Raw genomic sequence first — 26,206 nt, 5'->3', positions numbered from 1 at the left:
TAGCAGCAGATTCAAACAGCAAAATGGTTTTCCCATTTAAAGCAGACACGCAGGCTTTCACTACAGCTACAGAAGAGAGGCATGTATTTTCTGTTCTTGACAAACCCCTACTCTCCCATTGACTCTTTCTACCACAAATACAGTTCAGGGACGGGGGGTGGTTGCACTACTGGAGGTCAGGGAGCCTAGCAGAACGACTCCAGGGAAGCTGTTCATTTCTTGGCAAATGCTGACTATTATTCCTAATCCAGACCATGTGAATTGTCCCGTTTCTAAACACCCTTCTTCTGTTCCATCTCTAATGATAATTGTTGTTCCGTGTCTGCTCTTTGTGGCCCGGTAGACACAGGTGAAATAAGATGAAGACTTAGTATGCATATTGTGCCTTATGTGTGTGAGTGATTAATTTGGCCATCCACAACTGAGAACAATAATCCTGTCCCAAACAGAGCAATCAAAAATTGGTTTAGGCTGCAGCAATTGCCTTGTGGTTGTGAATGCATCAATAAAGTCAGCCTTCAGACTCTGGGCTCCAACTGGCCCTGTGCCACAGTGCAGTGCAAACACTCATGGAAAGAACCCTTCTGTACAAATAGGGTGAAGATTTTTTAATTACTGTTTGCTTCATTTTTCTTCTTCTATCAGTGTTAACGTTAAGGCACATCTGCATGCTGCCCTGCGTCTCCCCCAGCAGTTTCCAGCCAGTCCTATCCTCAGCATTGCCACTTAAGCAGCACGTTGCCTTGCCCAGGCACATCCAACAAGTCCTTGTGATTAAATATTCCCCAGGCTTTCCATTTATAGTTCGTGCTATAGATCTGCTGGACATTAGTTCGTGTATACATAGACATCTATTTTCGATTTATAGAAACTATAACAACCTTCAATGAGATAATCTCACCTGCCCCCAGAATGTTAATCTTCATTTCCCACTGCCGCTTCCTCTTAAATCTAACCAAAGGCTATTGGGGCTGGCAGGAGAGCAATAGTGGCCTTCTCCTGCTCGGAGATAACACGAGTGGAACCTAGAAAGTAAGAACGATGCCGACAAGCTAAAGAATCCTGTATGAATTACACAGCCGTCGTCAAGATTTCATGGAAACTAATCCCATTTGTGTTTTGCTCTGTGTTGCTCAGTAGCCAGGCTCTTGCCGTAATTACATCTGGAACTTTTCCTTTCATAAGCTGCTTTTTAGAGTTCAGGCCCAAGGTCATGCTGCAGAGCGCCAGTTAACCAAGCAGCGGTTTGAGATTTTAAGTGCAAAAGGTCTTGTGTTTTGCTGTACATGAGTGCACCGGAATTATTATTTGAATGGATTTGCAAGCAATACAATGTCATGGCTGAGTGTTCTGATAAGACTGAAACAAAATGTTTTCAGAATATTTCAGTTTATGGGGGGAAAAAAAAGAAAGAAGGAAAGAAAAAAGTTTAATTTGTTGTCCTGGTTTCATGATTAAACCAAACTTGTCTTTCTCTGTCAGACATTCAATTTTCTGATGAGCCCCAGGGGACAGTTTCCTATACCCAGGGTCATACGTAGGTGTGAGAAGCATCCTTGCCATACCCATTCTTGGCATAGCCCAAGGAGGCACAGCCCTCCTGAGATGGAACCCCCATGCATTAGAGCACAAGTCAGAGCTCTTGTTCCCAAATGTGCTTGGAATGTTGCTACTTAAGCATTTTAACGTATGCATATTTTATGTATGTTAAACAGGGGGTCAGTAAAAAGTAATCTCATTGATCCCACAAATAATTTATCGCCATGCGTTACAGAAGCTGAGAATTTCTCAGTTTAAACCTTTCACAAAACAAACAGCATTTTTTCTTGACTAGCCATGGCTGTTCCCCAGTGCCTGAAGATGCATTGCTTACCCTGCTCCAATCTCAGCACGAAGCCAGTCAGTCAGCAGTGTAAATCTTTCTTCTCCTCACAGAAAACTTCAGCTGCTTATTTCTGTTTGGTTTTGATATTTTATTTTCTCCTTTTGCATTGTTTATAAACATGCCAACATCTGAAGAAGGGACTTTTGTTTGTCCCAGAGGTCAGGTATTACAGAACTCATTTATTGGCTCAGTACAGACACTGCCAGCTGCCTTGCCTTCAGTTTGCACAGTGGAACAGTTTTCTGTTTGTAATTGAAACAAGCTCGTCCCTGCATGTGTGGTAAGGGGTTTCAGGCAGTGTATCTTTATCTGATCATGCTGTGGTAGTATGGAAACAAATTGAGACGTGAAAAAAAAAGGGATTGGGTCATATTAATCATAGAACCATTCATTGCTTGGTTTGGAAGGGACCCTTGAAGGCCATCTGGTCCAGCTGTCCTGTACTGAACAGGGACACTTACAGCTGATCAGGAGCTCAGAACCCCACCCATCCTGACCTTGGAATCCCCAGCATTCCAAGGGGGATATTTAGTAGGAAAAGAGGAAGAAAAAAAAAGGAGTAGGACAACATCTTTGTCTTTCAGAAAAACTGGCACAAAAAAAAAAAAAAAAAAAAAAAAAAGATAATGAATCATGCTGAGTTTGCTGAAAGCTGAGTTTTGGGGGGAAAAAAAAGAGAAAATATAGAATGTTTGAATCAGAACAGGGCACACAGCCATGGAAGCGTGCAGTCCTGGTTAGTGTCTTCAGCCTGGTGTAAAGCAGCGCACATGGGGACGATCCGTATGAAACACTGGAGTGACTCGCTACTGCGTGCCAAATAAAAGACCCAGAGTGGGTAAGGAGCTTAACACAAGCCTGGGAAGGGTTTCTGGCCTTTATGCTGCCTCAGGTTCAAGTGCTAAACCTAAAGAGGATGGAGAAAAGAAAAGGGGAAGGAGAGAAGGTGTTGTACAATGGTTTCAAAGTGCAAGAAGAGATGAGACCAGCCCTCTCTCAAGAGCTTAGAAGTAAAATTGGCTTCCTGGGGAGAGAACATAAGAAATCTGGCAACCTAAATACATGTAAAGGGCTTACAGCTCTCTGGGGAAAATTTTGAGGCTATTGAAGTTGAAAGAAAATAGAAAAAAATTAAGATTAAACAGGCTTTTTTTCCTAGAAAGGAAATAAATTGACAAAGCAGACATAGGTTTGGCAGGAGACTCAGAAAGGAAAAAAAGCTGGCAATAACAACAACATGACGTGGAAATTTGGGTAGGGGAAAGGGTCAGTCTGCCTCCCCTCTGTCTCCCATGAAGGCTCTATGATGAAAGTGAAATACCTGCCCCTGCAAAGTTTCCTACAGAGCCAAGGTTGCAAAAATAAAAACAGATTCTTGAAAAGGCAGAAGAGAACCCATAAGAAACCTTGTAGAGTTAATGTTGACCTTCTCTTTATACCTGGTACATGGTAGAGGATGATGAGACCACCTCTGCGTGCCCATGGGCCAGAGTTTACCATTGATAACAGGTGTGGTCACAGTGAATGGCTCATGGGAGGAAACAGCGAGTGCCAAATGTTTTAGACTTCTCTCAGTGTGAAGTAATTGACTGTGAAAATGTTGTGTGTGAAACAGCGCCCATTCAGGGCCCCCGTCTCTCTGTCCTGGTAGCAAGACATGTGCTGTTGAGATGAATCCATCCATTTGGAGTTCTCAGCATCCCTGCTGCCCACGGAAAAGCTGCATGGCACAATCTGCTATCTCAGCTGTTAATGTGGCAGCCGATTGTTAAACCTGAGATTTGGGCTTTGCCCCTGGGATGAGCAGAAACAGGGAGGGAATGGAGCTCGTATTGAAACTGCCCCTAAGTGTCAGTGATGTTTGTGAAGCAAATGGTGGGTCACAGAGAACACCCATGTGCTTCCAAAGGTGAAAACCCTCCATTCGTGTCAGTACAATTATACTACTGGGCAAAAAGGAATGATTAGGTTTATGGGAGAAATGCCCTTGCATTTCCATTGCTGGCTAGGTGTGAAGGACCCTAACAGGAGGTCAGTATTAACTTGCCTTGTTAATACTGTGAGCACAGATGTCAAGCTTATCAGCCCTTCCCTCCCACAAGTATGCAAGATGGATGTAGATTCTCGGAGAGTATATTCCCCTCAGATCAGTGACCTGGTTAAGGCTAATTACCGCACCACTCTCACTCTAAATTAAAAAGGACCTCAGTAACTGAGAGCCCTGTATGATAAAGTGGCTCCAAAGATTAACTGCGATAGGTGCACTCTGGTGTTTCCAGGTTCTTTGGTGCTACGTATTTGTCACTCTTTGGACCTGCCAACATGCACCTTGGTGCTCAGTTTCAGAAGGTTTTCAGAGAGAATTAGCAGTTATTTCTCAGGTGGGAGTGGATAGAACAACTAACTCTTTTGAGCACCAGCTTTGTCCAAGCAGCAAAATCAGCTGCTCTGATGATTTGTCCACCCAGCAAACACAGAACGTAGCACCAATGGGGCAACCCACTGCCTTCCTTCACCCTTTGGTGTTGCTTTAAAGGGAAGGTTTCCTATAGAGGCCTTCCCTTACTGCTCTTCTTCTCTGTAAAAGGAAACCACAGCAGAGAAGCAATGCTGGCAGCGCTTGGAAGAAGTTTCTGTGCAGTCCTTACAGCAGGGGAGAATTCTGTCTTCGGAGCAAACATCTGGACATACCAGGATGTTCTGTCTGTCTGTGGCCCGTAGTGGGTGCTTAGAAATTAACACAGAAAAGAAGAAGAGCAGAGTAGAAAAGTTCCCTGCCAACAGCCCTCCCTATTTCTCAGTAATCTGCAGCTTATAGAGTCCCACATCGGAGCTTGGATCCACTTCACTGTGTTTTAATAAGCCCTCCATGTCCTTTTCTTCCATGAATTTGTCTAATTGCTTTTTGAACTCATTTATACTTTGGGCAATGAGTGCTACAGTTTGATTACTCTTTGTGCATGGAGAAGGACTTCTTGTTTGTTTAAATCTGTGGCCTGATCAGTTTATTTGGTGCCTCTGATTTCTGCCTGACAAGAAGCAGTGCTTCTCGTGCTTTTTCCAAGCTGGAGGTGTTGAAGGAAAGGGTGGATGTAATGGTACCTGGGGATGTGGTTCAGTGGGCAGTACTGGTGGTAGGTGGGTGGTTGGGCTAGATGATCGTAGAGCTCTTTCCCAACCTCAACGATTCTGTTCTTATGGCTACTAACATGCTCTATATGCCTTTGACATCTGCTGAGCATTAAACCAAGTTTTTCGAAGAAAGTTGTAGTGATTCCCAGACGCCAGCTGATTTAAAACCTGTTGCCGTGTATTTACCGTTAAAATTGATTTTCCTCATGTGCCTCACCTTAGAGTTATCAACGCTGAGTTTGCTTTTGGCCTGGGAAGATTGTTACCACGCACTTCATAAAAAACATCCTGAAAGCTGTTTGATGTACATTTCAAATTGGGAGCACTTCAGATCCATTCCTCTCAAACTTCTGATCTCCTCCCAGGTGAACTCTGATAGAGGAATTTATCGAGGCTTTGCACTACAGCCTTCTCCTCTTTGAGCACCCATTACACCCTGATCATGAACTGCCGATGTAAACTATCTGACAAATTTCTTGTTTCTCATGTGGTTGAATTGTTAGTTCAGATGCTTTTCAGGAGTCTTTTTTTGCCATACCGTGTGATAAATTTTACATGGGACTTGGCCAAGTTTGTTGGTTGGGTTTTTTTTCTTTTTATTTTTCTCTTTTTGGCCCAATTTTCAGTGGATATGGGTTGGGTTTTTTATTTTATTTTATTTTATTTTATTATTTTATTATATTTTATTATATTTTTCCTTTTGCTCTACAGCTGAGACAAAGAGCCAAAAGCTCCTTTTGCTATTTTTGTTGCTATAAATTTTAGTGAGCATCTAATGTGATCTTGCCTATAATTTCCATGCCACGGGAAAAGTTTGTACGCTCTTAGCTGTTGATTTTCTTCCTTGTTTTTTATGAAGTTTGCTCTCCTCAAGGTAAATGCTAATCCCACTGTAGCAAAGAGGTTGTTTATTTGTTCATCCATCCTACAAGACTGTCAAATTGAACTGAATTGTTCTCGTTATTACAGACCGATTATTTAGTGGCTGGGTCTTGAATCCAGTCCCGTGTACTGGCTATGACTGGATCAGGAGTTGTTTTTCTTCCCGTGGTATCTTAAAACTGTTAATTCAGCATCTCTTTGTTCATCAACCTCTATACATAGACATGAATTAATGGGAAAATTATGCCTGCCTGGGACTTGATTTCTTTTCAGGATAAAACAGATTATACATCAAATAATTGGGTTAGAACATGGGCGGTTTCAGATCTCCTTCAGGCTTTTTGTGGTGTTGTATTTCCTTCAGTGGGCTGACTGGTTGATTTCTATTTCTATTTGTTTATTTTCTTTGGATTTTTCATTCACAAGACTGAGTTTCCAGAAGTAGAAATGTATACTACATATCCACACACTGTGCACCTGCCCCAGTTAACATGGAAGAGGCACTCAGAAAACTTCTGACCACTGCAGATCATGTGGAGTTCTATTACCAGCTCTTCCTCAAAGTTGGCTCCAAGATTTGTTGTTAATAAATAACTCTTGGAACGTCCAAGAATATAAATCATGACAAGGATGATCTGAACGCAGTAGCAAATGACTGCATGCAAAATTACAGATCTGTAGAGACTTACTTATTTTTTCTTGAGCTCACATTCGGATGTTTAATATGTGGGCCCTTGCGCACGAGACCAGATGGAAATCAGAACCTTTCTCTGTAATCCATCCCTTTATTTTCAATGGAAGCTTTAACTGCCAACAGTTATCTGTCATGTCTGGCCTGTCTGGTCTTCTTCACTGTCATATCAAAGCTCTTATATTAAATAATATACTGGCATCATGTTTTCGCAAGAGGATTTTGATAAGCGCTAAAGGGAGAGTCTGATAGCACTGCCATGAAACTCCTGGAAAGAGCACTGAATCTGCCCATTATGTACTGAAATCGCTTCTGCCAGCACGTTTTCAAGAACAGCTGCTCTTGATGGCTATCCTGCCCACACATTTCCGTAGCATTCAGTGAAAACCCCTTTCTTCTGCACTGCAGCACTATTGCTATTAGGTAACGAGTCCTCATACAGGCATCCTGCAGCACTGTGTGCTGTCCTATTTCTGCTATCTCGTCATGCATACAGAGTGCCAAGCAGGGAAAATGGTGGGATGTTTCCTGCTATTGGCAAATTGGGACTGGATTCAGGGGCTGAGCTCATTTCCATCCTTGCCTTGAGCAGGTTTGAACCTCCATCTCTGGCGCTGAGTGTCAGCGCATCATCTGCTACCTTGTGCTACCTGCTCCAAGCTCATCCCCTCTACAGAGAAGGTCTGTGTTAATTGTCATGAAGAAGAAGGGATTTCTTGGCAACAGTCAAGAAATGAAAAGATTGGAGAGTTCCCAGACTGTGCTTTACCAATCTCTGGGCACTGAAAGACCGAGGGAATTGTGTTGTACAGAACTACACAAAAAACATAATCACTTTCAATTTTCTCTTTTCAAGTGAAATGTTATGATCAGGGTGCAGGGTGATCTGCAAGACAAGTTGGCAGAGGGTTTGGGCCAAAGATGATTTGGGATCGCTGCCACAGAAATACTGGAACCAGATAGAGACATAAAAATGCTCTGCATGCAGGTTGAAAACTAAGTACAATGTTTGTTATTCTGTCTGCTTTAGTCTGGCAAGTGCTGGGATAATAAGAGGTGGGTGAGCATTGTTTCTGCTATTGATACAGCGTGATTACTTTTTTTTTTCTAAGAATGTTTCTCCTTAGAGAAGATGTCTAAAATAGACAGAGGCAATCTACCCATTCCCAGCAAAGGGCTGCAAAATTACAGGCTGCAATTGGAGGGGTGACATAGCAGGAATACAGTGGGATCGGCTCTGGCAGTGACTTATAATTTCCCACCAGCCAAATTCACACAGCAGTGACTGGGCAGGACAGGAGGAGGGTTGTGATGCTCAGGAAGAGAGAGCTGCCATTTATACACAAATGCATTAATAATCAACAATGATGAGAAATGAAACAGAAAGCTCACATGACAGTTTAATAGGATTTGCGTAACATCTGATATACTTACCAAGTTTTGCATGAATCCGACAAGGACTCCAACAAATTCCTTTTCCCATTTTAATGGAGGTTAAACAGATTTAACCAAATCTTAGGGCAGATTTATTAAATATTATGTAGATTTTTACAAACCCACTGGAGATTCAATAACAGTTATTTTTGAGTTAGCAAATCTTTCCTTGTGCTTGTTAGAGATCTTGGTAGATTAAACAAGGAGCCAGGTCTAGCAAATGTTGAAATTTAATATTTAGAGTCAGACTGAATAAACCATGGGCGGATTTTGCAATGACGTGTTCGAGATTTAACAGATATTGTCTCATCTCAAGAAAATAAATGTTAAATAAGGATGAAGATAATAAGACGAGAGCCCCATTTACAAATCTTTTATGTATTTAATAAATACATTTATTAAATGATGTGCAGTGCTTGTTGGAGATTGTATCGATGTGAGACATTCATCTATGGTATGGCGTAGTCAGGCTAATTCCCCATTTATTAAATGCTCTTGAGATTTAGAGAGTCCACATCAAGCTTAATGTGTATCTGGGAGGCTCTGTGAACCATTCAGAAGGAATGGTATGGTAACCAATGGCAGCCTTGGTGTTAGGATGTATCTTCATTTTCTTTGGTGATGCTTCGTTCTGAGAAAGTGAAACTGAAGAAAGGAAGAGAGTGTCATTTTGAGTAGGAAATGTTTCTCATCCTAAAGCTGTGTGGGAGAGAAACTTCTGGAGATGGTCATGGAGGAGAGGGGAGCTTGTATCCAGAAGTAGGAGTGGAGATGATAATGATTTAGGTTGTGGCAGATGTAAGCTCATACAGACAGCACACTGGAACTGAGACCAGGAAGTATGTAGTATACTGAATAATCAGCACTTTTAGTATCAGGGAAAAGATACGCCCTGCAGATTGCAGTTGGCTGACCCCTCAGCCATAGCACATGTGGAATATCAGGGCACACATCTGCTAGTCGTTTGTCTTTCTCTTGCTCTACCTGTGATTTCTGTTCTTGGCCAGCTCAGCTCTTGGCTTCACTGCTGAGACTTACAAAGAGGTGATGAGTTGTTCTGGTCAGTTTTCAGGGTGGATGTATGTGCCCTGGGAGCTGGAAGAAGGCTCTCAGATGGTCCCTTGGGGTCCTTGGAGAGCTGCAGGATGGTCTCAGAGCTCAGCTGCTGCTGAACAGAGCATATCAGTGATGGATTGATGGTTGGACTAGATGATCTTAGTGGCTTCTTCCGGCTTCCATGATTCTGTATTGTGATAAGTGCTGAAGGATATTCCCTTTCTCGGGAAATTATAGGGAATGGCCTCATAGCATCATCCTTTTCACAAACAGTTTGAGTAGAGCAATGCTAGGAGTCCACTACACCTGGGTTCCCCATACCCAATCCTGCACAGCACTGTTTCTGCAGTAGATTGCTGTTCCAAGTATTTCACCAGAGGGTGCTTCTGACAGAGTGTCCAATCCTTGCTGCCCAAAGCCCGTAGCTCTGACCATCTCTCTTCAAGGGAGGCAAAGCAATGGGACCTCAACAAGGCGGAGGGAGTCCAGGGGGAATGCAAACCTAATACAAATAAGCCTATTTACCATTGTCTGCTGCTGTTTCAGAGCAGATCAGCTAAAAAGATTTCCCAACAGCAGAAAAAACATCTCTCAGAGGAGATAATAATCTTAATTGAAATCAGGAAACCTTCAAGTATCTTTGTGCGTATAGTAATAGCATGACATTTAGAATCACGGAGGGATTAATAACAGGGAGCATGGCTCTTTAGTTCTGCTCCTTGGTTGGTTTTGTTTGGAGTGAGGTGGATGAGATGAGGTGCTGTTGGGGTCAGCTCCTGCCAGGCTTCTCCCCCTGCACCCTCACTTATGCCCAGCTTCTGGTTTGCCATTGAGGAGAGGAATGCCTGAAGATCATGCTGTAACCCCTGGCATGATGGAAACAAAGCTATTTAGCATTCTGCCATGCCACACTGGAAGAAAAGAAAAAGCATAAGAAAGCTAAACAGAGATTCAGCTCACACCAACCTTTGCAGGAACAATTATAAAATGCAAATACTATGGACATTTCTTTAACAAAGCAAATCTATCCATTACCTGCCTCTGTTCTTTTATCAAGCATCTATTTAAAGAGAAAATTCTTCTCTATTTCATTTTTTTTCCTCCCGTGCTCTATGATGTTAATACAAGTTGTCCATCAGTTTCCTCATTATGCCACCATGCCAAAGCAAGCCGACTCCCAAACGCTTATTGTGTCACATCAGATAATGATGATAACAGCGCTGGGCTTCAACTTGTGCTGAGAAGCCTTTTACAGCATGAGGATTTATGGCAGGTAAGAACTCCACATTTTACAGAGGGAACAGAGAGAAAGCCATGGTTTTTGCCAGAGCTACTCCTGTGTACTGGCAAGGAGCCACCAGCCAGGTTAACCCATGCCCATCCAAAGGGAAACCAACCCAGAAAAGATGCTCTAAGGAAGCAACTGTTGCCTGAGACGGCCACTTTTCTTTCTAAACTAAAACTCTCTGCCACTGTGTCAGCTCTGACTACAGCAGCACATCATAGAGAATAAGATGCTGAAAAATTAAGAATAAAATTGGGAAGTGGAAAGGCCGTGAATACTGGGGGAAAACAACAACAACAAACAACATAGAGTTGGAATAAACCTTCCCAACCCAAACAGCTTGCTCTTCTCACTGTTATACCTGCTATATTTGTCGCAGCGTGGACAAGCTTGACATTGCAACCCAGCTGCTGTCAAAGCAGGGACTCCCCTGCCCGAGCTGCAGGAGCTGCTCCTTTGGCTGCTCTCAGGAAGCTGGCTGTGCCAGCCGGGTACGCAGCAGGTGTCAGCAGTGACGCGTCAAAGCAGACAAGAGCATCTCAGTCCTCCCTGCCTGGCGGCCTCTCTTTCTCTGCCATTTACATGATGTGCAAATGATCGGGGTATTTTGCTGCTTTCAACAGGATTTTGAAAATAGATCATCCGAAATTAAGGTCACTTTCCTCCCCTTCTGATTAGGACTGAGCCGGTTCCGTATCTCTGGGGTAGAAATAAAATTTAAATGAGGTTCAACGTTTATTAGGAAATTTGCTTCAAAATGCTGCAACATTCTTGCTCCTAAGATCTATTTCCTTGCAGCAATCGGTTTTAAGAGTCTCTATTTAATTCAGGTGACAGGTCCGGTGGAGTGAGACATGGGTAAATCTGAGACTTAAAGTTGGAATAAAAGAGAAATCGAATGGAATTGAGTTTTACACTCTGCCTTTCACACCGTGCGCATTGTTATTCACATTTATCACCGTCTATAAAAGATGCAAGAAGAAGGGGGAAAAAAAGCAGGAAATGAAATGCCAGAAAAATAACTGTCTTTATAGGATGAGCAGCTGAAGGAAGATAGAGAATTCAGACTTGAAAGGGCACCATGAGTTAAAGTGCTGGTTTTCTTAAAGGGAGGGCCCTGATTGCTGGTTTTCTTAAAGGGAAGTTGGGGATGGGAGTTGGGGTTGGAAGACACAAAGCCCGATGTGGGAATTTACAGAACTACACACAGTGAGAACCCAGCTAATTCCTGACTCAGTCTGCAGACCCTCCTATCTTCATCCCATCAAAATGTCCTCCCCAACAAGCAAAAAGAAACCAGAAAACAACCCACCCTGACATTCCCTCCCTGATTTTTGTGCTGCCTTTTATTAGCAGAGTGTTCTGCTGAGATTTCACAGCACTAAGAATCCATTACTTTTAACTCAATATGCCACAGTACTTTTATGAGTATGCTAACTAGCACTGTAAATAATTGAAAATAAGTGATACTTGTTAAAATAAATGAACAAAGTGTATTTTGTAATGCAGTATCTTTGATTTTTTTATTGTCTTTGATTGCTAATTTGCAGAATTCTGCACTTCCAAATATATCTCTTAGTCATTAGTAGAACTTGTTCTGATCTGCTTCATGAATAGAAATGACTTCATGGTTTGATATCAATAAAATAGGGGAATGCATGGCTGTGGAATATGTAAGTTAAAGAAGAACAGGCAGGAGTTGCTGTAGCTATATGGTTTGGGCATTTATCCTGCTTGCCCCTCATCCTCATAAAACTGAAGGGCTTTGCAAGTGGGAGCAACAAAAGAGAGCTCTGGGAAAACTTCAAGTCTAAGATATTTGTTTTACATAGGGTACCAGTTTGGTTTCAGCTCACGTCTCTCTGGTTCCATTTTTGATTGTAGGATGTGATGGGTGAGCTGTTCTGTGAGCACAGTTTTTTCCTGAAGAATCTTAGAGATTGGAAAAGGCCACTAAGAGCATCCAGTCAAACCCCAACCCATCCCACCATGCCCATTGACCATCGATCATCACCACTCTTTTGGAGTGCTCTTTAGTTTTTCCTAATATACAAGCTGAGAGTTTTGAAGGCCACAACAGGCTGAATATTTCCTTCCTTCATTTGTGAACACTAACATCACCCCTGTATCTCAGGAGACACCAGGGTAAAGGCCGCCAGCCTGGTCTTGTGATCTAGCTGAAAGTTAACAAACCATATCAAGTGAGTCAAACTATACCAGAAGCCAAATTATGGCTGCATTAGCAGCCAACCCAGAATCCACTCAGCAGCTTGATCCTGCAAGAACCAGCAGCTCCAGGGGTAAAGAATCTGTACATATGGACTCACTTTATTGAGCTCCAGTGTTCTTTTGTGCCTGCATTTATATTCAGTGTCCATTGCTACTCACTTTGAATGTATGTGCTCATGCCTTCCTTCTGTTTTAAAAGCTGCTTGTTATTTTTAGAGTTTTATCTGGAATCAAACAGGGATGTTTCCTTTTCCCATACAAATATGAGCATCGCATTCAGAAGGGACCTCAGCAGTGCTGCAGAGCCATTTCTCTGCCCCAGGGCAGGACAAACTGTCCTCATGTCATCCCTGACAGATGTTTGGCCCATTTAAAGACCACCAGGGACAGGGACTTTACCGTATCCCTGGTGCTTTGTTCACTTCTTCACTTGAAAGCTTTTTCTAATATATATTCTGAGTCTTTCCTGCTGCAATTTATCCCTCTTTCTAGATACCCTTCTAACTCTGAAAGCAGAAGGCAGATTATAGCCTTTCTAAGTGCCTTTTTTGTGTTATTCAAAACTTAAGTTCCCCACTGAATTTTCTCTCGACTGAGGGATTCCAGGCTGTTCAGTCTTTGCTTGCAGGTCATGTTTCAGAGACATTCAATCTTCCTGCTTTCCTTTGGTCTCCCTTCAATCTCTTTGCCTGGCCCTTGAAGTGTGCATTAAAACCTTATGCTGATTGCCTAGGAAAGCCTCCAATGCACCCGGTTTTGTTGTTGCTTAAAAGAGAGTGAAGTCATATCTCATGGTCTGAGATTTCTATTACAGGCTTCCACATCTCAGGTAAGCAGGCACAACGAAGCAGTCTCTAAGTTGGTATGGACACCTTCATCTGCTCACAGTTTAGTCAGAATCTAAGAGTTGGCTGCAGTCAGCCAAGCCAAATTCCCAACCAGCTTGAGCATAAGATGCTATTAAAGACTCCAAGATTTGACCCTGCATCCTAAATCACAAGAGTGACTTTGAAGTGTTGCAGAAAACAGTCTGTTAAACTAAACTGCCTCCTCTGCAGTTTTTAATAAAGGACCGTTTCAAAGTGAGAGAAGTCTAGTGGCATGTCAAATGATTTTCTTTATGCATGAATTTCTATGAGCCATATGGAAAGGAAGGGGGGTGAGGTACCACGTTTCCATATAGAACCTCTTGCCCATGATAATAAGGATTCCAAATTGTATTTGTAGGCAGGAACTAAAAGGTTAAGCATGCCAAGTAGAGCTGCCAGTGTCATCCCCCACCTTCCCCCCAAAACAGCTCCTTTTTTCAACAAAGCCAATTATCTGAAAATGACAGGAAATGATTAGTCATGTTAATTAAAAATAATTTTCTTTCCTACTCCTATAAAGGTCAGATCGTCAGCTGTATGGAAAATTGAGCCTTCATGCACTTACATTTGATTTCCCATTCAAAGTCTAATTAGTTACAATTTGTTGTTAAAAGAGATCTTTTTTTTTTTCTTGATAAAGCCCACATTTTTTATCCTCTCCCTGGCCATTATCAGGTTGATATTATTGTTGCACTGTACATGTATATGTCCTCATTGTGGCTGGCTCAGAAAATAATGAAGAAAAGCTCACCCAGACAAGTGCATTTTGAGGCTGATGTGTCACCACAAGTAGATGCCTCTGTGCTGACCTCCAGTCTGAGAACAGAGCACAGAGAAGCTTCATGCAGTTCAGTGGCTTGGAGAAATCAGGCCCAGCAGTGCTCTCCTGTTGTAAACTTCTGGAAAGGTTCAAAGATGAAGGTGTTTATCGTTGAAGGCAGAGAGGTTCATCCCCAGCATTTTGGGGAGAAACATGATTTTTGTCCTAGTCCTTATTTGGTTTTCTGTTTGTTGCCTTTGATGAAGAACATCACTGTTGGGTGGAGTATTGTTGGAGTATTGAGCAGAGTATTGGGTAGAATATCGAGTACAGTATTGGGTGGAGTTCAGGCAGTTTTTGAGGTTGCAGCCCAGCATCTGTCTGATCATTGCTAGTGATTGTTACTGTGCTTGAGAACACCAGAACAGGACCCCAATGGCTACAGCTGTGGAAAAAGCTCATTTCAGTTTCTTGGTTGGGGAATTGTCTGGGCAGACTGACTGCCAGTTCAGTCCATAACCTTATTCATCTGCAATGGATGAGCCAAATGATGGCTTGGGCTCCTGTATGCAAGACATAGAACCTTGCAATTCCCATGGTTTCCACAATAAAGGGACAGGTAACAAGTCTGCTGGAAAACATGTTTTTGTCTTCCAAGGAGACTTTTTCCCCCCATTCCTTTCAAGGCTTGTAACTCACACAACTGGTAACTTTTACATGGAAAATAGCATGCTGAAAAACGAGCACTCACCATTTGTTTATGTACAAGCTCTACACAAGTGAGGCAAGGCTGATAGGAGTGAACAGCTACAACGTTCAGCTGTAAAACACTGAGACATTCTCTATGCTTAGCATAAAGACTACCCAATAGGCTGTGATAGTGATAAATATCATCCTGGGAAACTCTTGTATGGGAGGATTGATTAATGTAAAGGTTTCCAGTCTGAGCCTGGCTAATACTGGAACCAGTGCACTGTCCCTTTCCAGTTGCCTTGAGGCAGCTCAACCCTAAATTGCTTCTTCTTTAAATGAGAATCTGTATGCCCACATCTCCTCCCACCTCCAGTGGGTGCGGCAAACCTGGGGAACAAATAGGAGTGTTATTACTGCAAATAACAGCTTAGAAGAGCTTCAGACAAACTCCCAGTGTCTTAATAGAGCCCGTCAACATGGAAAGACCATTGAGTAGCATCAGTCAAATGAGAAACCACTTAGCAGCGCAGCAGTGTGGGAGATTAAAATGCCTCTTTGTAGAATATAAAGGTCAGTGAGGCAGTAAACTCCTTAAAGGGGAAGACAATGCATTTCACAAATGAAGTACCCAGCCTGGAAAGCTACGTGTCAGCCATGCGAGTCAATAATCCCTTCGAAAGGAAGCTACATTTATAAATGCCATTTGGAGACTTAATGTTATGTGAAGGTAATGGCAGCCACAGGTCCCCAGCTGGGATGAAAACCCTCAGAGACAGTTATATTCATCTTTCTGCTTTCTGCTGCAATTCCTGCTTCTCAGGTGTGAGAGAGCAGCCATGGGGCACTAACACACCCTTTGCAGAAGTGAAGTCTCCTCTCTTTCATGACTCCAAATCCAAACCCATACTACTAGCAAACAAGTAAGTCAGAGCAGTCTAGCCTCCTGCCTGTTTTCCAGTTCCATTTGCTATGCATTTTGCTGCTGATGATAATAATAATAATAGCCAGCTCTTCAAGCTTTTCCAGAAAAAGCTGATGTCTCTCAGCCTGCTGCCAGCAGGAGATCTGGAACAGCTCGCTATGAGAAAATGCTGATTCTGAGAAGTCTGAATGTTTCAGGGGACGGTATCAATATCATCTGACTTTTATTTAACATTCTGCTTGGGTAAGGTTGAAGTACTTTGTTTCAGCCTCATCACATTGACTTTCAAATGAATTATATTTTACAACAACAACAAGTGTTGCAATCTGTAAAAGTCCCAACTTGTCTGTGGAAAGGGATCTTCATTATATTAGAAAATCCAAAATTCTTGAGTCCTCCTTCAGAAATTGCCAAGTTCTTCTTGAAATTTCTCTGTGTTGTAAAGAATAGGAACCGCAGTGTTCAGGGAGCTCTAGCTGAAAGCCGCCAGCTCGAAGGTGACATTGATAGTGAACTTGCCTATTGGTGGGAAAAAAACAAAGAGAGGCTGAAGCTCACGTGATAAACAGGAATCAGCTGTCCTCAGGCCAGCTACTTCTATAAGAATTTCAAGTGCCAGCCTCCTAGAGCTGGCTGGAGGTTTCTCAGCAGCACAAGCAGGACTAAGTGCTGCCATCCCATGGATGTTTCCACCCTCGGAAGCAGCAGAAAGAAGGCAGTGTGCTCAGGAGTGATGCTCAGGGCAGTCCTTCAGATCTCAGTTGAGAGAGATTCAGTAGTACAAGCTTCCTAGAGCTGTGCTGTTGGAAAAGCACATCACATGCACTTCTCTGCCCCAAAAAAGCTATGCCAGAACTCAGCATGACTTTTGAAGCTACTGTCACCAGGACACTACTACTAACTCCATGCACACTGACTTGCTGCTGTACCACTGACCTGCTCTGCATGCCTTAATGAATCAGTTCCTCTCTGCCTTCTACCTACCTTCCACTGAGTTTGTCCAATTTTGCTCTTCCTGAGGGCAAGAATTCCAGGTGGCTCTTTAGTGTCTTACACGACCTTGTTTAGCTCTTCTAGGCAGGAATATATTACAGATAATAAACTTCAGCGCTCGGATGATGAAAATAGCCTGGAGTCTTCATTTGACATTGCACACGACGTGAGCATATATGAGATCAGATCTTGCATTATCTTGATCTTTGCAATGGGTTTTGTTGCACAAGGAACTCAGTGAAAACCATAAAACCGAAACATGAAATGCCGCTGTCTGCCTCCATCACATCTTTGATTTGGATGTTAAACCATGTGGAGACTGCATGCTCATTGTAAATACATTAGGGAGACAAAACAAAAGCATCTCAAGGAAATGGTAAATGGGTAAAAGGCTTCTGAATTTTTTAGTAGCGCATGCTCCATGTGACGGGTTTGCTGAGGACCTTGTTTATAATCCCGCTGCAAATACAGTACTCTGAACTAAAAGCTGTTTGGTCCTTTCAAGCTAACAGCCCTTTGTTTGCAGCACATTAATGGAGCAATTTTTAAATAATGACTTTTTTTTTCCCTTTTTCTCTTGGAAGGTGCTTTTTTTTTACAGTCAGATGCTGGTTCTTTTTTTTTTCCCAGTCTGCACTCTGACTCATTAGTACTAGTTGCATTCAACTTGTAGAGGTTTATTTGTTCAGTTAGAAATGGGACATTAACATTTTAAGAGAATGATGCATGGCTTTTAGATATAATATTCTCCCTGCCCTTCTCCACTGATGCTCCCTTAAAAAGCACAGAATGCCACATTCTATCCCTCCAAAATGATGAGTTTATTATGAACACTTTATCACTTGGGCCGTGTTTTTTTCTCTGTGTTTTGTTTTTCTGTGAGTTTGGTTTTTTTTTTCACTATTTTTTTTTTCCTAAATGAAAACACTTAAATTTTTATGCACGCATTTGCTATGCAGGAAAATTGGAGACTGTCAACGTTATGCAGAGTCAAGAAAATAAACCAACGGGTCCCACACCCAGAACATTTCCTTATGACATGCAAGCCAGGATTCATCATGTGCATCACAGTCATGGCCTGGAATAATAACTTTTGGCTATGTCCAATATCCCATATCTAAGTGTATGCAGTCACCATAGCTCTTGCTCCTGGGTGTGGATGACATGCTCTGAACAAGTACATGTATTTATATATCCGGTTGCTCAGTGAACACCTCATGATGCAAACTATCAGTTGTTCTCCTATTGACTTTCCAAAGCATTTTGGACACTTGAGTAGGAGTTTAGCATCTAAATCACTCTAAGATACCGTCCCTTTGAGAGAAGTTCTTCATTACATGCGAGATATTGCACTGAGCGGGTGTTAAGGCCGTAAAATCAAGTGTTTGTAAATTAAACCATGCCACAATTACAATTTACCACTCTGTCTGAAGGTAGTTCACTGGAAATATAAGCGCTGTGACACATCATGTGCTTTGTACCATCTCTTCTGCTGCTTTTAGCTTGGCCAAATGTGGGTAAATGAGATACAGATAAAACCTTGTGTTTCTGATATAGGATCATTTCCTCACCACAGGACGACTTTCTTGCCCTTGCTGCAGCATATGTGGACTGCTGAATTTTTCCATGGTATTGCTTCTGGAATTTCTTAACATCAGTAAAGCAAAGGATTTATAACATGAGATAATTGTAAATGAGTGAATTGCATGGAAAACAGTGGAACAAAAAAGCTGAAAAGGGCAAACTCATGTGGGAAATCAGGCATCTAAACATTTTGCTTTAAGCCATCTATAACCCAACATCTTATTGCCCTACTAACCTTTGCCTTTTTGGCCTAAATATTTATCAGAATACAAGCATTTCTAGCTTCTCTAGTCCTCTTTCAGAAATACATTTTTATTTTGCCTCCAGGTGCAGCCCAGACAACACTGAAAGCCCGAAAATCTGCTGGCAGTGATAAATGCTCATCTCCTTCCCCTTCTGTGCTGTGGTCCTGTTAACCCAGGTAAGCTATGAGGCCCTGGGCACCTGATCCTAGTGGTTAGCAGCCCTGCCTGTAGCAGGGTTTGGAATTAGATGATCTTTAAGGTCCCTTCCAACCTAAGTCATTCTTTATTTCTATAATTCTATGAAGCTGTACAGTCCAAGATGCTCATTCACAGCTTTTGGAGCACCAGCTCTCTCTCTAAGAGCTTCCTTACCTCAAATACTTGGTTACATCTGCCAGGGTTAATTATACAGCACTTGGACAGTCTGGTACCAGGCATCACAAGAGGGAGAGCTGGTAAAGCATGGGGCAGTTTGAGTCTGAGAACTGAAGCTGTGGCTTGGGTTGAGATTTTAGCTCCAATTCCAGAACTGCCAGCATGAGGTTCAAAGAATCACAGACTCATTTAGGTTAGAAAAGACCACTAAGATCATCTAGCCCAACCATCAAGATCTGCACTTTCTTAGGCAAACCACATTTGTCTGTGACATCTTCCCCTTAGTGCTTAGGCCAGGGACTAGCATCCACCTGGCTTTGTAATCCACTGGAAAAAATGTTGTATTTGCCAACATGATGACCACGGACACATATTGACTTTTATGTGACTGCAGTTTGTGTCCAGAAGGCACAGCTGACAGCATTTTAAAATAAAAGGGTATGAGTGTTGTAGTCCAGGTTTGAGGGTGATCTGGAGTGGGAGAAGGAGGAGCATGGCATCGTTTATGTGAGTAAATGTAGTATTCAAATGTGTATTTATTGAGAATGGTTTGACAATAAACTAAATTGAATCCACCAGCTACCTGGCAACAAAGGGATGTGGAAGGTACAGGGAGACAAGATTTATCAGGCTGGACAGATTCAGGCAAAGCGAGGAGAATGAAAATGAGGTTCCTGTGAATTTCCTGGCTTTTATCAGCTTGTGTCATGCACAGTCCTAGTATTAACTGGATCTACATTTGTATCTGTTATCATCTATTTGGGTGACCGAGACTAGCAATTAGTAATAATAGCAACAGGAATAATGCTGCTTTCTGAGCTGAAAAATATCTGACACTGATTAAACTGCAAATCTAAATAATTGATATTAATTACATGAAGTTTTTAGCAATAATCTGCACAAAAGAACTCTGAAATTAGAGGATTAGAAGCCAGAGATAATGTTCAGCAGCTGGTCCAAAGACATTATGCAGGCGTGTAGGTGACGTGAACCTAAGGACTATGGTTCACAGAGCTCTTCATCTTATTTAACCCGTGTTGAACTGGCATTTGCTGGGGTAAGATGTCCAGCCAGGTGAAAAAATGGATCACTTTGTCCATGGCACGTTGGAAAAAAATTGACCTAAACTTTCTGTCTTTGAACATTTCTTGAAGATGTGCAGTTTTATGGTTTTGGACCCTGCTTTCCAGTCCCCATTTGCGATCTCAGGGCAATGTATACATATTCAGGTATCATCCCAATGAGATGCATCCCAACAAGGACAGTTTGGATGGGGCCTTGGGCAGAATGAGCTGGTGGTGGGCAGCCAGCCCATGGCAGGGTGGTTAGAACTGGATGATCTTGAAGATTTCTTCCAACCCAAGCCATTCTGTGATTCTAAATGATTCTATGAATGAGACCAGATGTTATGGATATGGACTGGATGTCAAAACTACCACCAACAACAAAAATTTAATGTTTATCTGCCCTCGAAAGACACTGACTTATGCTAAATCCACAGCAGCAACAACCTAGTAGATAGATGTCAGACACCAGTTGAGCATCTGGCCCCTTATTGTATTTTAAATGATCCACATTTATAACTGTAAAGCAGACCGACAGGCGATACTGTCTAACATCACCATCACTAATAGCTCTAATAGCTCATGCATCCACAGCCTGCTCCAACCTGTCCCATCTCAAAGCAATTTTGAGACAATGGGCTCAGCTCCTCTTAGATAGATATAAATGAGATATACAGAAAAAGCACAGTTTCCTCTGCCACAGTCAAATGATACTGCTTTCCCTCAAACCTGAACTAGTACATAGTAAGAACTGTTATTTATTAATTATAATTATTGTTTTGTGGTGCAGGCTTATTTTTAAAGGAAAAAAAATAAATAAAAGTTGAGATGTGCGTATCATAGTATCATTAGGATTGGAAAAGAGCACTAAATCACCCAGTCCAGCCATTAACCCACCCCCACCATGCCCACTATGTCCCTCAGTGCCACATCCCCACTGTTCTTGAACACCTCCAGGGATGGTGACTCCATCACCTCCCCCTGTGCCACTGCATCACCGTGTGCAGGAGTGGGCCTATGTATACCCAACCTCTTCTAATCCTTCTTAGTAAGAGTGAAGTTCCTCCAGGCCAACACCAAGAGATGCCTTCGTTGTGAGGAATGTCCCAGGGTGCACATAGTATTAGCACATCTTTACCAAAGACCTTACTAACGCTGCTCTAGCACTGATGGGTTTGAAAGCCTCGTAGCTTTTAAAGGGAGCTTTGTAGACTTTGGGCTTTCTGGCTGCTAAGAAGCCCGGGTTTGCCATTATCCAGCCCACTACCTAAAGGTGCTCCAAAAAGGAATGTACTGGAGGATCCAACTACTTTTCTCCTTGGGCTGTGAATGATAGGAAACTAGAATAGGCCTCCTCCCAACAGAGCAGAGGTCTAGAAATGCTGCTTGGGAAGTGAGAAGGAGGAATGAGAAATGGGGCTAAAGTAATAAGCACTGGGAACCCATGGTATGACATGTTTTGGCTCTTTCCAAACTTAATGGAGTTTTTATATATTGACATAAAAAAGCACATTTTCTGACTCCCCTCAAATAATTACCTGATAAACCCCCACTTTTGGAGTTGGCCCGAGCCATCCATTATACCTCTGCCATGAACTTTATTTCATACCACACCGGGGAGGAGACAGAGCAGTTGGAGTGCTCAGACATTACATGTAATAACGAGTCATAAAAATCAATGTAAAATTTAATGCAAAAGGTCTGCGGGCACCCAACCATTGGAATCCAGTGATAAGGCAGATGGAGAGCAGCACTGTGCTTTCCAGCAAGTAGTATATTTTCTTTAATGTTCCTGCATTACATGTAATGCTGTTGCTGTTTTGTCCATCTTACATACTAGTTAAATGAGCTGCAGCCACGAAATTTATGTCTCCGGGTGTTTTTTGGTTGCACTTTCCTCTTGGACACAGGGAGTGTTATGTATTCTGGATGGGTCACATCGCAGGACCTGGGAGGGAGAGGAGGAATGTCTTTCTGCAGTTTCCTCCTGTGCTCTCTGATTGCTATGCAGGTGGCAGTCTTGTTGTGCCCTATTCCTCACGGAGGGACTGGCAACAAAATTGTTGTGAACCAAGGGTGCCCGACCCGGGCAGTACCATGGGGCAAAGGTTGCATTTACACACAGACAGCATGGGGTGGATATCACTCAGATGGTCCCCAAAGAAGTTTGGTTCTCACACGAGTCATTTCATGTTAAATAACAGCTCTTGTCAGCCACGGGGATCCTCCCCAGCTCACTGTCTGCTTCACAGCACTCAGGGAAGAGGAGATGGAAGCAGAAACCTTGAGCCCACCTGAAATATGTAAATAAATTAGAACAGACCAAAGGGTCACTGACCTTTCAGCCTCACACAAACAGGCAACAGGATGCTGAAGTCCCAGCTCAGAGACATGCTTCTTCAGTTCCTATCTGTCCTTGTCACTCAGCATGCTGCTTATCATTCACACTCCCACAGGAGCAAGGAAAGGAAGGAGATGGTTTCCTTGTATCTCAGTTAGCACACACAGGTGTGCAGATTTCAAGAGCTGAGAGCGATAGTTAATGGCTCTGCGAAGGCAAAGAAGCAGGAGTGCTGCTTTTGTTGTAATGTAAAGAATTACATTGTTCTTTACCATTTTAGCAACAGGTTTATTTCAAACATTGGTAACTCATAGAATGAGTCACTCTATTTGCTTCCTTTCAGATATAGATGTGGTGGCTGTGTATGGAGTATATTAAGTCCGGGGCATTTTCACTCAGTTCTGGGAGCTGCTGTTGATTTTATCCTGATAGATACATACAATGAAAGATCATTTAAAAGAATTCTTAATTTCTCGCATCTGTGATTCAAAACACCCCTATTTGGATGTCACAGCAAAACTCCATAGCAAAAAAAAAAGGAGAAGAAAAAAAATCTTGGCCAGAAGAATAGGGGGTCATTGCAAAGAGACTGGAAGATGAAGAAACTGAAACAGGATTTTGTGAGGCCATTTTACAGTGCAGCTAAAGTACTCCGGAGTATTTATTAAAGCAAACTATTATGCTATTCTGTACTGTTTAAGGTTATTATAGAACTTGTATTAGAAGAGTAATTGCATCTGGATGAGCATATGGCTTCATCTGCTGGTAGAAAAGAGAGCATTTCCATAGGCTAATGATTTCTGTATGAGAACTGGACTGCGGTGATTCAGAGAATGCAATAGCTGAGTTTTCAGGCATAATCATATCAGGCATAACAGTTAAAAGTCTGCCTCATGCAAGAGTGTGAGACACAACAGCACTTACTGGGGGATGTGACACATCAGGGTGTGTTACGTGTACTAATTGAGATTAGTATCTATCAATGTCACCTGTGCGCACCTTTCCTGCAGGTGCAGTTGATTACCTGGTTTTACCCACAGTACCCAAGCAAAATGATTCTGCTCTTTGGAAAGACACTTGGCTGCTCACCTCAGCACATCCTGATGCTGCTGCTGCTTATCAGGAAATAAAAAACAGCTCAGTAAGTTCTCCTTGCTGTATTATTTTTGGGTTGAGGCTTCTTTGAAGATGCTACTGAAATCATGAGATCACCTCAGTCCACCTTATCTGGAGCTGATAAAGGCAAGCATCTGGAGCAAGTGGTATTGGAACTCTCTCCCAAGGTATGATTGAAAAACTTCAGACACCCAGCCTCAAGATACAGCAGGAGGAGGAAATACCATCCCCATTTCATAGAAGGGTAAACTGACAGAGAAGCTGATGTGTTGCTGGTTATTACACTGTTAGTAGCAAAAGTAGAGGAGTGAGTGGAGAGCAGCCTCTAACTTCATTTCAAGCTTCTGTAGAAGGATGGCAGAGAGGAAGGAAGAAAACAGGAGGGAAAAGACATGGAGAGGCAGTAAAGAAAGCAAGGCACCATCTAACTTCCTAACTGGTGCTTGGCACCTGAACACGTCACTAAGGATCATGGCTATCTTGAGAACACCTTGTGATAAGTACATCGGGGTCATTGTTTCGGAAGAGGCTGAAGTGATGAAAACTCACTGTAGGGCTGCAGATAGAGGGAAGTGCTGGGAAGGAAGCCAACACCTCCGGCACTGGAAAGCTGGAGGCTCTCCAAGTGACGTGTATGGTGAGAGCCAGCGGCTGTCCTGCTCGTGGGTCTATTTGTCACACAAAACTAGATTATCACCCTATATGTTTATAAATTTTTCCACATCCTCGCTCTAGGACTATGGATGTGACGTGCAGGCAACTGGCAGGGAGGTTTTCTGACTCATGAAAACAGGGCTCCAACCATTCTGCTTCCAGAAGAGGCTCAGTACTTTGGGGTACTTGTGGTTGAGCTTTCCTTTACATATCCATCCCCCACTGTTCTCCTCCCTGCAAAGTTCATCTTGTTGGCTGCAGTGTTTCACATAAGTGAACTGATGGATGACCCATCTTTGGAGACATTCGAGGTCAGGCTGGATGGGGCTCTGAGCACCCAATCAGGCTGTGTGTGTCCTTGTTTATTGCAGGGGAGTTGGACCAGATGGCCTGTAAGGGTTCCTTCTAACTCAAATGACTCTATGATTCTATGTACTGGGTGCCTGAGTTGTTCATATCTGCCATCAAACCTTCCTCCCACTGCTACTAACACAGGCAAATCACTGTTGTTATTATCAGATACTGCTAGTATTGAGAACAGTTAAACAGTCTTCACAGAATATAATCATCCCAATTGATGCTGAATTTGATGTTTTCAGTATTAAATCAGCATCGAAACACACAGTTATGATTTCAATTCTGTTTTTATTTGCATGGGGAAAATCTGAAGTTGGCGTGGGAAAAACCTGTTCATTCTGGTGGTCTCATGGCTCTGGAGTCACTTCTGCAGAACTGAAGATGTCCTCCTGCCAGAGGTCTCTGAGGAGAAGCACTGTAAAGACACAATGCAGAGACAGCCCTGCAGTGCCAAGCCACCTTCATCAGTGTCCTTCTGCACCTCAGATAAATCCAGGACCCTAGAATGGAAAGTATTGGGAGAAAATAATAGAGGCACGGTGAGGAAACAGCAGAAAAGAGTTCATCATCAGGTCAAAACACTGCTGGGCAGTGATTCTCCTCCTGTTCCTGTGTACCACCAAGCTCTTCTAGCACCCACTGAAATCTAATGGAAGCTGTTAAATTTAGTGTAACATCCAACTTAGTTCTGCCAGACCTCTGTGAGCAGGAAGCAACACGTTTAGTGCGAGCAGAGGGACTGCACATCTCGAGTAATGAAGTTGACTCATTACTCTGCAATACAGTCACTAGAGCCATGTGGGGATAGGAAACAAAGTGATGAATCAGGCCCAGCATTTGCTGCAAGTTTAGACTGCTGTCTGGTTGGCAAATAGCTCTGAAACCAGTCCCGGTGCTGCGTAAGTAGCTTCATTACTCTTAAGTGCTATATTTACTGAATAATTTGGACCGATCGTTTTCAGGTTCGTTAGTCCCAATTGTTCACTTTTCATATGGTTTGATTGGCTTCGCAAGCCACGTGGTTTTGGTTTTTCTCCAAAACTGAGAATAATGGGTGGAATAGTGCAAAGAACAAAGAAAAAGCACCTTATGGAAAGTTGATTTGTTTGTGTTTTCTTTTTTTGCTTTCTTTGCTTTCTTTTAAGTGAATAATGATGTAGATGGAGCTCATTAAACTCTTGGAGTTTGGGAACACTGGATACACTGGAGCTTTCTGGGTATTTGGGGGAAAAGAACTCAAAACTGAGTTAATCTGAAGATGATTTAAACCCCCATTCTCACCCACTGTTTCTCCAGCTCACTCCTTGGAGAATCAGTCACCCAATGTGATTCTTCCTTTACTCCCTTCTTCTCTTCACCCCTCTGCCTCTCTCATTTACTTCTCTCCCCTGGGATTGTTCTTCCATTCTATTTTTGTTTTAGGTCCGGCACCTAAATGATAAAAAATGACATGCAGCAAATAAGTGCTTTACCCAGAGGCTGGAGGATGGTTAAAGTCTAAATGAAAACAATTTATAATAAAAGCTCCAAATCTGCTGCCATTTAGCAAAAAAGTTGAAACAAATGATCCCTATAAATCATGTTAAGATTTGTCAAGGATTTTCAAGCCACACGTATTGCTTAATTACAGAACAATAAT

The 26,206-nt window shown here is 42.5% G+C and overlaps 1 long non-coding RNA gene across 2 annotated transcripts in view; it reads left to right on the top strand.

Annotated features, from left to right (window-relative positions):
* LOC107318812 overlaps positions 1-26,206 on the top strand; it is a 189,395-nt gene that overhangs the window by 59,316 nt on the left and 103,873 nt on the right. For both annotated transcript variants that reach the window (XR_004308598.1, XR_004308597.1), the window contains exon 4: positions 18,743-18,836. This is a non-coding gene — a long non-coding RNA (uncharacterized LOC107318812). The remainder of the gene's footprint in view (positions 1-18,742; positions 18,837-26,206) is intronic.

This window comes from Coturnix japonica, chromosome 10 (genome assembly GCF_001577835.2).
Source record: "Coturnix japonica isolate 7356 chromosome 10, Coturnix japonica 2.1, whole genome shotgun sequence".
Taxonomy (NCBI): Eukaryota; Metazoa; Chordata; class Aves; order Galliformes; family Phasianidae; genus Coturnix; species Coturnix japonica.
This window is presented reverse-complemented; position numbering and strand designations above follow the sequence as displayed.